Source organism: Bidens hawaiensis, unplaced genomic scaffold (assembly GCF_021521415.1).
Source record: "Bidens hawaiensis isolate Kalapana, Puna unplaced genomic scaffold, B.hawaiensis_p1.1 tig00003126_1, whole genome shotgun sequence".
Taxonomy (NCBI): domain Eukaryota; kingdom Viridiplantae; phylum Streptophyta; class Magnoliopsida; order Asterales; family Asteraceae; genus Bidens; species Bidens hawaiensis.
Window position 1 is genome coordinate 1126549 of NW_027491168.1, and position 12056 is coordinate 1138604.

Below are 12056 nucleotides of genomic sequence, written 5' to 3' on the forward strand. Positions count from 1 at the left end.
ATCGTGTTAGTGTGTTTGTTATTGTCAGCTTTTGCTTGAAAGAACTAGTTAGATAGTATGAGAGTTTGTTTTGTCAAAAGCTTGTTTATCTCATGCATATGCTTCCTATTTATAGAGAAGCATGGCATGAGACATGATATATTATATTATAGCCCAATAGGCTTTATGTACAAATGGCCTTGGGCAAAATACAACATAAACAAAGACAAGCCCAACTAACTACAATACAAAAGACTCATTAATATACAATACACTCCTAGCTATATTAATATCTGATTTTTAATCTAGAGCATTTGACAATGGCTTCTCTATCACCATTCTTATAATTTAACTAAAAAACATGTTTGTTCTTTAAATTTAGATGATCCTTTTGAAAATTCCCCATATATCATTCTTATGCATTCATCTCTATTTAATTATATATAACAATTGATAAGTTTTGTGCCGCTAAACTCTGATTGGGCCACTTAGCGAGAACATACTTATCAATAGCATTTCGTTTTTTTTTTTTTTTGTTTCAATTTGTCTTTTGTTTTTTGTATTGAACTTTTTTTTAGTTCTAGTATCATAATAAAATAATAGAAGCCAATCAAATGTCAATTTTGTGGTTTTTTGGATGGACATCACCCCATTCCTGCACCTCAATTTTTTTATTATCCGTTTTTTCGCTCTGGTACCATAACGAAAACTAGCCGAATACCAATTATGTTTTTTTAGTTCCAGTATCCAAACGAACAAAACGGTAACCAATAGAATTCAAGCAGACTCACAGTATTTTGTTTTAAATCCGGTACCGTAACGCACGTAACAAAAACCAACCGAATGCCAATGTTTTTTTTTGTTTTAGCTCCACTACCGTAACGAACGTGACGGACTCCAATGTAATTGATATAAGGTAATCAACAAAAGTAGAGAATAAACGTGTCATAAGGCAACTTGTTGCGGTGAGCTTAAACGTAACGTTAAAAGATCACATCACTGTCAAATAGGTAGTGGAGTTTTAACCAACACACCCTTTTAACATCGTGTGTTGGTTTAAAGCCCCGTTACCATATTAAACCTTCATCATTTCCTTGTTAAAGCATTTGGGCTCCAACATTTCCTTATTAAAGCTCCGTTACCACGTTAACTTTTCCCTGTTTACCTGCTTACCGCCCGGGCCTTAACGTCCAGATGTGATGTTAAAACCCCGTTACCATGCCACTCATTTTTTTTAAGTCTTTGTTAAAGCCCAACTAGTGGTATAAAGAAAGGCATCCACAAGTGTTATCTCATTACGAGTTATTGTGTGTAGCGTTTTCTACGGGTTTGTCCTATTATAATATTAAATAAAAATGATAAAACATTATTTGAAACTACAACTGCATTGACTATTGACAAGTTAATGTGAAGAGATATTATAAAATGGTATCAAATAAAGATAAAACTATAAAAGGATAATCTTATGAACATATATTTTATTGTTTTCCATAACAATAATGATATTTAAAATATAAGCTTAGATGAAAACTATATAAACATTAATGTCATGTCATCAGAACCAACATTTCCACCATACAACTTTGTTTCATCAATCTATATAACACACAATATACAACAAAAGACCCACAATGTATAACATAAGAAGCACAGTGTACAACAAAAGAAGCACAATGTACACCCATTCATTACTTATGGAAGGTAACCCTACTTTACACATTAAGAAAAGAGATCTACTTGCTAGGAAATGTTTAGCCCACTCCTCCTCCATGTTCTAAAACACTTTAATTTAGTAGTTTCACAAGAACTTGGAAACCTTAAAGTAAACAGAGTTTGGAAAATCCCAATGAAATCTAACAAGTGTTGTCCACATTTAAATAGTCGATGTTTCTTAACAAGAAACTAATGACACAATATTAATAAACTAAAAGTCTAAATCAAGATTCAACCCAACTAAAAATAAAATAAAATAAAACTAAAAATAATATGGAACACCAAGAAGATGCATAAGAATAGATCTTTAGTCTTTTCCTTAGACATGTTTTGGTCCATTTGAACCCGAATAACCCGAAATCCGAAGACGGGAACACCCCTACTACCTAGCCCTTGATTTCATATACACACGACAACATTCTACCCAAATTAATGCATAGTTTGGTAGAGTACCGTACAATCAATTAATAATATCATTGGAATCTTGAATTTGCTTCTTCCCAGAAATGGCTTTATTGTTATGCATCCAAACCTTGAGTACTTGTCTCTTAACTCCAACTTCAGCACAAAAACTTTGCACTTCTGGATCATCTTCTCTAGGGATCCTCCACCCCACTTTCTCAGCAAACTCAAGCATTTTATCCTTCTGTTCTTGAGTAAACTTTGTCCTAAACCTCTTCTTCACAGACCCATACGGCGGAGCCACCGGTCCAGTAGTAAAGTTCAGCTCCTCACTTGAAGATTCACCACCGTATGCCACTTTCACCGGTGAAGCATTTATAGATGAACCCCAGATGGGTTGCTGCTGGTGGTGGAGAGATAGTGTGTGTGGTGGTGGGATACGGTGGTGGAATGACGGTGGTGGGAGTTGGAGGAAAGGTCCGGCGGCGGAGGGTGAGGTGATGGGGTATTCTTTACGGTGGAAGTTACGGTGGCAGTTGCAGGCGGCGCATTTGAGTGCTTCTAGGGTTCCGTCGTCACCTGACGGCATGAACTCACCGCAGCCGTCGGTGACGTTGCCACCCATGTTGGCAGCGTGGTTCTTGAGGCATTCTTTGTATCTTGGAAATTGGTTTGGTGGTTTGAGGAGTTTGGATCCGACTGAGATTGGTGTCACTGAAGCTCCGGTGATGGGAAACCGGTGGTCTGGATCCATACCATGTTCCACGGTTTCGGAAGATGATTGATCTCTACTGCTGATTAGGTGGTGGTGGTGGTTGTTGTTGTATGGAGATGAAGTGTGCATTTGTGTATCTTTCTCACCTCCACTCATTGACATTAATGGAGTCTTAAGTCACACCCTAAAAAGTAAAACAATATATATATTCATAATGAGCTAGATTTTTAAAAAAATAAATAACACATACCCATTATAATTTTATGTTAAATCTTGGAAACCCAGAAACCAAATGTGGTGAAGATTGAGAAAACTCTAAAAGATAGAAGATTTGCCTGAGAAACAGCAGGATGCTGAAGGATTTAGGGTTGGTTTCATGGAGTGTAGGGGGGACAGAGAGGTGTGTTTGTATGTGTGTGAGAGAGGGAGAGAGAGTGTTGCAGAGGTTCCAACAGGACAAGTATGAAGGCAACAAGAGACAGGTTGGTTGCCTAAGATGAAGTTAAGAGAGAGAGAGTGGGAAACAACTCAACCCCAAGAGAAAGATGGGATAGTATGCTTAACTCTACTCCATGTGAAATAATCTTTGAGTAAAACAAAACACGAATGTATTTATATATATATGTATGCATATATATACGAGATTGAGTTAAATAAAACATCGTATTTATTTGTTTATTTGTATATTTGGTTCTCGTATTTAACTTAAACATCACCATTATATACATACTTATGAATGTAAATGTGTGTGCGTGTGTGGGTGGGGGGGGGGTGTTTTAATGTATTAAAAGTGAATTAACGTGTGAAGCCACCAACAAGCCACACGTGGTTTTATACAACATAGTTATAGATGGGCTAAAATAATTACACAATATATATATAAGCAATTACAAATAATGAAAAATAACTACGTATAAATTTAAATAATTACGCACAATAAACATCATGAATGGAATCATTCAGACCATCAAATAATTTTAACAATTTTAAATAAACTAGTCATTATTTTTATACATTTAATGTTGTTTTTAGGTGGTTTTGTCATTTAATTAATATATGTAGTTTATGATTGTATATGCAGGGTAACACCCCGAAATAGCAGTCCAATAGCAAAAGTGATCGCATCTATTCAAGTAAAGACAAAATGTGGTTCTGAAAAGGATAGGTCAGCCTTTATCAAGAGGACCTCTCAAAATCATATTAACAAATATCTTCTGGATATCGACATGTCACACACACTATATATATATTTATATATATATATATGTATATATGTATATATATATATATATATTTGAGCGTTTGTAACAAAGCTAATTAAATAATCCAATTTGCACTATAACTGTTTTTCTTTTTTTTAATAATACTCACTTAATATTCTCGTTACAACCACATTTCCGATAAAGTTCATATTGTCTGATACACTTACTAGGTCGATATTTGCTTTAACAATGTATATGTAATTGTTTAATACACATATATGTAAACTTGTGATTACGTATGTGTGACTATATACATACATACATATACATATATATTTTACTCTTTTAATAAGGTAAAATAATGAATTTTTGGTGTAACATCTTAGGCAAATCCCACATCGGCCATAGACAAAAGAGATCATTGGTTCATAAGTAAATGCCTCGTCTCTTAAATCACCAACGCGTTTTAAGCTTAGTACTAGTCGACAAGAGGAAAGGTCCACAGTTAAGCGTGCTCACGTGGTGGTAGTATCAGGATGGGTGACCTCCTGAAAAATCTCCAACTGGACAACCAAAAACAAATCTGTGAGCACTTTGTGGGCAAAGCGGACAAGATTTGGTGGTGCGAGGGGACGGATGTTACAAGTGGTATCAAAGCCACTCTTATGCCATTCGGGATGGTGGGGCAAACTTCATCAGAGACGGGGAGTCCTTGGGGGTGGGTGTTGGGAGGTACACCTTAAGCGAATCCCACATCCTAGATTGGATGATGGGGCAAACCTAATCGAGGACGATGAGTCTAAAGGGGGGGGGTTGTAACAACTTAGGCAAATCCCACATAGGCCATGGACAAGGTAGTTCCTCGATTCATAAGTAATGCCTCGCCTCGCTCTTAAATCACCAATGCGTTTTCGGCTAAATGCTAGTTGACGAGAGGAGATCTCCACAGTTAAGCGTGCTTAGGTTGGAGTAGTAGCAAGATGGGTGACCTCCTGGAAAGTCTCCACCTGGGCAACAAAATGCAAATCCGTGAGCTCTTTGTGGGCAAAACGGACAGTATTGGCGATGCGAGAGGCCGGATGGTACATTAGGTGTCAAATCCACATTCAATTCTAGCCTAATCCACCCCCCACCAAATCTTTCATTTCATATCTTAGATATCAATGGGTCAAGGTCAAAAACATTTTGGCAATTGAGTTTAAAATAGTCAATTTTCCCTCATAATCTTCTAATCTTTCATCTCATTTCAATGGGTCAAGGTCAAAAACATTTTGGCAATTGAGTTTAAAATAGTCAATTTTCCCTCATAATCTTCTAATCTTTCATCTCATTTATCATAGTTAGTCATGGATCATGAGTCAAAACCATTTTGACAATTAAGTTATAAAATAGTAAAGAAATTAAAAGTGAAATATTGATTGAAGATTAAAAAAGTAGAAAAATGAAAGTTAAACAAGTAAAAAATAGCCAAGAACAATATTTTTCTAGAGTTGGTTTGTTCCTTCGATATCTATTTTATTACTATGAAGATTATATGTTGCATTATCCAAGATAACTAACATGGTCTAAAATTGTTAATATTGAATGATGATGGAAAGACTTGTGATATAACAACAAATGTTGTATATAAAGATATTTTCTCAAATTTATAAGACTTTTTATTGTTTGTACTTATATATTTGATTTCTTTTTACATTTACTTTTGTTCATTCATTTCAAATAACGGACCTTATTTTTTTTATCATTTGAGAAATCTCATCTAATATACGCTTTCAAAAGTTAGTTAGTGTGTGTGTATATATAATGGTTAAATAAGAAAACACAAGACCCCAAAGAAGTATAAGAAATTTATGTAAGCCCTGAATTTTAATTTTTAGACATGAGTTTTGAATAGTTTTGATATGGTACTATATAGTAAAACACCATATCAGAAAAAAAAATATTCCTAAAATTTAAAACACAATGCCTACATAAACTTATTATATTTTTTAAAGTTTTAACTCTTCTTATTCTAACCATACTCTCTTTCTCTCTCTCTCTCTCTCTCTCTCTATATATATATATATATATATATATTATGGATCTTTTGAGAACCATGTTGAGTTTTAAGAACTTAAAAACTCCATTCTAGGCCACACATTTAATTAAATAGATTAGAATATGTGGTTGACATTAAATCTGATTAACAAATCAACGTAGGAGAGAGAATAAAGATGTAAGTGATTACACTAATTTTTACGTCCGTTACACATATGTAAAAAAGTCAACTCGGTGCGTAAAAAATTCTGTAATTATTTTACGTGTATGTAACCTATATATATTACGCATGTGTAAAAAATTGTTACATTGAGTTCTTTCGAATTCTTAAACTCAAAGTGGTTCTCATTTGAAATCTCCCATATATATATATACATATATATAGGGGAGGAATATTTTGAGAACCTTGTTGAGTTTTAAGAACTTTATTCTTGACCACACATTTAATTAAATAGATTATATTATGTGGTTGAAATTAAATGTGATCAAAAAATTAAAGTAGGAGAGAGAATAAAGCTGTACAGTGATTACATTAATTTAAACGTCTGTTACATCTATATAATAAGTCGACTCGGTGGGTAAAAATTCTGTAATTTTTTTATGTATATGTAACCTAGATATATTACGTATATGTAAAAAAATTCAAAAATAAAAATTGTTACGTTGAGTTCTTTCGAGTTTTTAAACTCAAAGTGGTTTTCAAAAGAAATCAATCATATACATGTATGTTCATATAGCGAGAAGTGATTTTATAGCGAGAAGTGCGAGAAGTTAATCATAATCATTGATGATGATTTATCTATAGTCTACAATCAAAATGGTAATAGTGTAATTACGAGTTTCAATATCTTAATGGAAATTAATGGAGTTTCAAACAAAAAGGGAATGTTGATATTTTGCTTTGTAGAAGCCACATTTATAACTTACATTTCATTATTACATTCCTAAAGTTTAACTACATCATCTTTCAAATAAAATATTCTAATAATTTAAGCTCGCAAGAAGTTATCACAACCTGCAAAAAAAAATCATATAATGTATATTACCAAAACTTTTTGTTACCATATAAATTTGTGGGTTTCATCATACGTTTTCTAGTTTATACAAGCTAACACGCTCTTCAATGTTCATAAAAAAAACGTTGACCAACAATATGTTAAAGTTACATTATTTAGGAATTAATTTGTTCACAATTAATTAATTTACTAATTAAATTCATAACTTAAAAATGATTATGTTAAAAGTTAAATTATTTATTTTGTTGTTATATGTGGTATTTCAAATTATGTATGTGTATTTTTTTCGTGTGTAGGTTCATTTTTCTACTATGTATGTTCATACATATATTGTATTTGTGGTATTTTGAATTGTGTAAGTGTAATTTTTATAGTGTAAGTTCATTTATGTAATATGTAAGTTCATATATGTACCGTGTATGTGGTATTTCAAATAGTATAATTCTAATTTTTATTGTGTATACTTTGTAGGTTCATATATGTACTTAATATGTGGTATTTTTGAATTATGTATGTGTAGGTGATACTTTGAATTGTGTATGTGTAATTATTTTATCGTGTGTTGGTTCATTTATTTATTGTATGGGTGGTATTTTGAAGTGTGTATGTATAATTTATATAAAAATCTTGAAATTAAAAATAAAATAAAAAAAGATGTAGATTTGTTTGCTGATAAACTCTAAATAAGATGTAAATAGGTTTATGTGTAGGATATGATGTATGGCGTGTAAGATGTGTTGCTTAATATATAGTATATGCTTTATGATGTGTAGGATATGCTATATTATGTTTAGGATATATTGTTAAGATTGATGTGTAGCATGTATTTTTAATGTATAGGATATGTTGTATTATGTGTATATGATATGTTATTAGCATTGACATGTAGTGTGTATTTTTAATGTCTATGGATAATTATTAGGAACGAGTTATTCTAATATAAAAAACTGAATTTTTGAAAAGAATTTTAACATAATAAAAAATTAGCAATCAATATAACATAAAAAATGATAAAAAGAAAATCATGTTTGAAACTCCTAACTTATTTATTAGTTATCAGAAACAAATCACCGAAAATTTTACTAATATGCCCGAGTAATCAATTAAACATAAAATAAAAAGAAAATTATATGATTGGCTAGAAGGACTTCTCGCACTTCTCACAAAAAAAAAATTTCTGAAATAAACCTAATCCTACATATATTTTATATATATATAGGGTTATGTTAGAATAAAAACCACTTGAATTGTGAAAACTCTAGAAACTCATTTTCAACCACATGTTTTTAATTAAAGATTAAATATTTTGGTACACAATTAAAGTTAAAAAAAAATTTATAAGTTAATTTATATTTTCTTTCTCCTGAAAACATATATAAAAGTTAGTAAAAAAATGTAAAAACAAATAGCAAAATATTTTTTTTAAGTTTTCGATACTTTGTATTAAATGTAACAATATATGTTACATGTAAAAAAACGATGTTACATAGGGTTTTCACGGGTTTTCACCACTCAAAATGAGTTTTCATTCTATACTTTGCCTATATATATATATATATATATATATATAGGGGAAGTATAGAATGAAAACCCACTTGAGTTATGAAAACTCGTGAAAACCCTATGTAATATGGTTTTTTTTTTGTTACACACGTAATATATGTTGTAACATTTAATACAAAACATCGAAAACTAAAAAAAATTGTTTTGCTATTTTTTAACGTTTTTTACTAATTTTTATATATGTTTTTAGGAGAGAAAAAATGTTATATTTATATTTACATTTTTTATTCACTTTAATTGTGGACCACAAGATTTAAACTTTAATTAAAAACATATGGTCGAGAATGAGTTTCTAAAGTTTTCACAACTCAAGTGAGTTTTTATTTTAACCTTGCTATGGGTATGTTTGGCAAAACTAGCTTGTGGTTGTTAGCTAGTAGCTGTTAGCTGTTGCTTTTTAGATATATTTAGGTGTTTGGCAGAGTAGCTGGAACTTTTTAGATATATTTAGGTATTTGGTAGAGTAGCTGGAAATTTTAATAAAACTAATTGGGTGCCAGTGCAGTGCGGCAAAGTGCGCGCGCAACCTAACATCAACCGCATAATCAGTGTCAGTACGTGATTCACTTGATATTAGTGCACGCATAACCCAAATGCAGACGTGTACTTCGTGCAAATGCAGTAAGCGTGTAATTGGTGGCGAAAATTAAGAAACAAAGCTAAAATATACAATAATTTCAAATAGATAATTTTTTAAACCAACCTCTTTTGATTTGAAACTCTTTCCGAACCGACACCGTTTTAATCTGAAACATGTTCTGATCTGGCCCCTTTCGACTCAAAACTGTACCGAAACGAACCGAACTAAATTAACCCTTTTTTATCGACTCGTTCTGACCCTAATTTGGTCTTACACATGACCCGAGCTCGTCTGACTCGACTTGTTGCCAGTCATAACCGGTAAAGAAGTATAGAAATATCATACTCAAACTAAAGAGAATAAAATGCTTCTTTTTATGATGTAATTTGTTTAAAAAAAATATTAACGTATGAAAAAGTTGTGGACTTTTAAAAAGTCATGGGGGTAGTTAATTTTGAATAAGGGTAAAATATGTAACTATTATATAAATTAACAAAAGTTGATAAAAGTTCAAGTACCAAACTTGTAAATTCAAATGTAAAAGCTTGTAGCTTTTTCTCAAACGCCAGTAGTAGTAGCGTTTAAAAAAGGAGTTTTTTCTCCAAACTTAAAAGTTTCAAGCTCCTTCAACCAAACAAGGCTTTTGGTTGAGTATGAGTTTTTTCTTACAAGCTTGAAACCTAAAAGCTCCTAAAAACTCCTTGCCAAACATACCATATATATATAAACATATACTAGATTTTATCCCCCGTATTACGGGGGTTGTTTTATATTATTCGTTTATAATATTTATATATATATATTTGGATTTTTATTTTATTTATTGTAAAAAGTTAATAATTAATATACTTGAGGTTTGATGATGAAATGGTTTCACAAATAAATGATATGTTATAATCCGGTTTAAAAGCTATTTGGGTTTGGTGATACCCATTACCCGTTTATTTTCTTTATTATAAAATTGTTTTTCTTAATTATAAATAATATCTTTTTTTTAAATAAATAGGATATTAATTTTTAGTATATCTCTATTTTATAGGATTTCATATCAAATATTTGATGAAATTATTTTTTAATATAGTGAGATGTTATAATCCGTTTAAGAGCTATCTGGGTTTGGTGAGACATTTACCTGTGAATTTGGGTCAAATGCGTGAGAAGCCTTCATTTACAAATAAATCAATCTGATGGCTTGAGAGAATGGTTGTTTTACATTTTTCGTTTTTTAATACTTATTTTTTTAATTTTAATTTTCTTTATTGTAAGAAAATTAATAATATACTTAGGGTTTGATGATTAAAGGGTTTCATAAATAAATGATATGTTATAACTTCCCGTTTAAAAGCTATCTGGATTTGGTGACCCTTAACCCGTTTATGTTTTTTACTACAAAATTGTTTATTAATTATAAACAATATCTTTTTTCTTTTTAAATTGGATATTAAATTTTAGTATATCCCTATTTTATAGGATTTTCACATCAAATAATTAGTAAGATTAATTTTAATTTAATGAGATCTTATAACCCGTTTAAGAGTTATATAGTTTTGGTAAGACTCATACCCATAAATTTATGTTAAATCAATGAGAGGCGTCCATTTAAAAATTAAGCAATCTGGTGGCTTCCATAAAAAGGGGGAGCGACCAAATCGTGACACGTAAGATTTTAGGGTTTTCGTTTATATATATATATATTATTATTATTAAACTACATATAAATGATAAAACTACCTACGTATAATATCAAATATAAAATTTTAATAATTGAATTGATTGGTTGTTAAAAGTTAATAAAGTTTTTAAAATTTATAGTTTTGTAGAAAGCGTAATCCTAAGCATCATATATAAATACTTGAGCAACTTGAAAAAAATAATCTACTCAACCAATATTGGTATGCATAGACTAGATATATGTAAACTTGTAATTGCCATTCTATTGTTTTATTTGGGCAATTAATGGGCAATGGATGAATCATTCCAATGCGTTTTTTCGTAGGTAAGAAAAAATGAATGTATAAAATACAAATAACAAAAATATCGCTATCTTAAAAGAAAAAAATTCTTTAAATTAAAAAAAACATGGGGTGGTTGTGGAGGTGGGAGTGATGGCGGAAGAGGTTGTAGTGGTGGCGGCGATAATGGCGGTGGCTAGGGCCAGCCTAAGCATAAGTTGAGCCGGAAAATCAGGCTAGACATGTAATTTTCAAGGCCCAATACTTTTTCTATTCATAACTCATTTAAGCTATCGGGCCCAAACTATATTTTTCCTATGTTTATTTTATAACGTCATGTCATTTAAAAAACTTAGCTTATATATTTCGTTTCTCGGTAGAACCTACATGACTTTTTATTTATGTCTGGTCGAGGTAATTAAATTTTTAGAGACAATCCTTATGGTGGCGTTAACAATAGTGTCACACCCAGCTTCTTGGGCCTAGGCGTGTGACCAACTATTGGTACCAACTTTGAAAACATATCAGGTAGTGTTTAGTAGACAGGAATGAGAGGGAGAATTGAATGAGTCATTACGTGAGAATAAAAAAAAGGGTGTTTGGTTGGTCAGTTGAATGGAATGGAGTCAACGATTACACAAGGAATTCCATTCCATCAAATCCATTCCTTCCCACTCTTTTTTTTTCATTTTATTGCTCTTCCACCTTACTCTCTAGATAACCACCACATGACCACCACCACCACCAGACCATCATCACCGCCGCCGCCACCACCACCGTCACCACCATTCCACCACCACCACCTGACCACCACCGCCATCACCACCACCACCATCACTGCCATTCCACCACCACCATCTGACCACCACCGCTACCGCCACTACCGCCACCACCACC

At 31.8% G+C, this 12056-nt stretch overlaps 1 pseudogene; it reads right to left on the minus strand.

The window, feature by feature from the left end:
• Nucleotides 1–2028: 2028 nt before the first annotated feature.
• LOC143622374 (zinc-finger homeodomain protein 2 pseudogene) lies at nt 2029–3203 on the minus strand (annotated as a pseudogene).
• Nucleotides 3204–12056: the final 8853 nt, after the last annotated feature.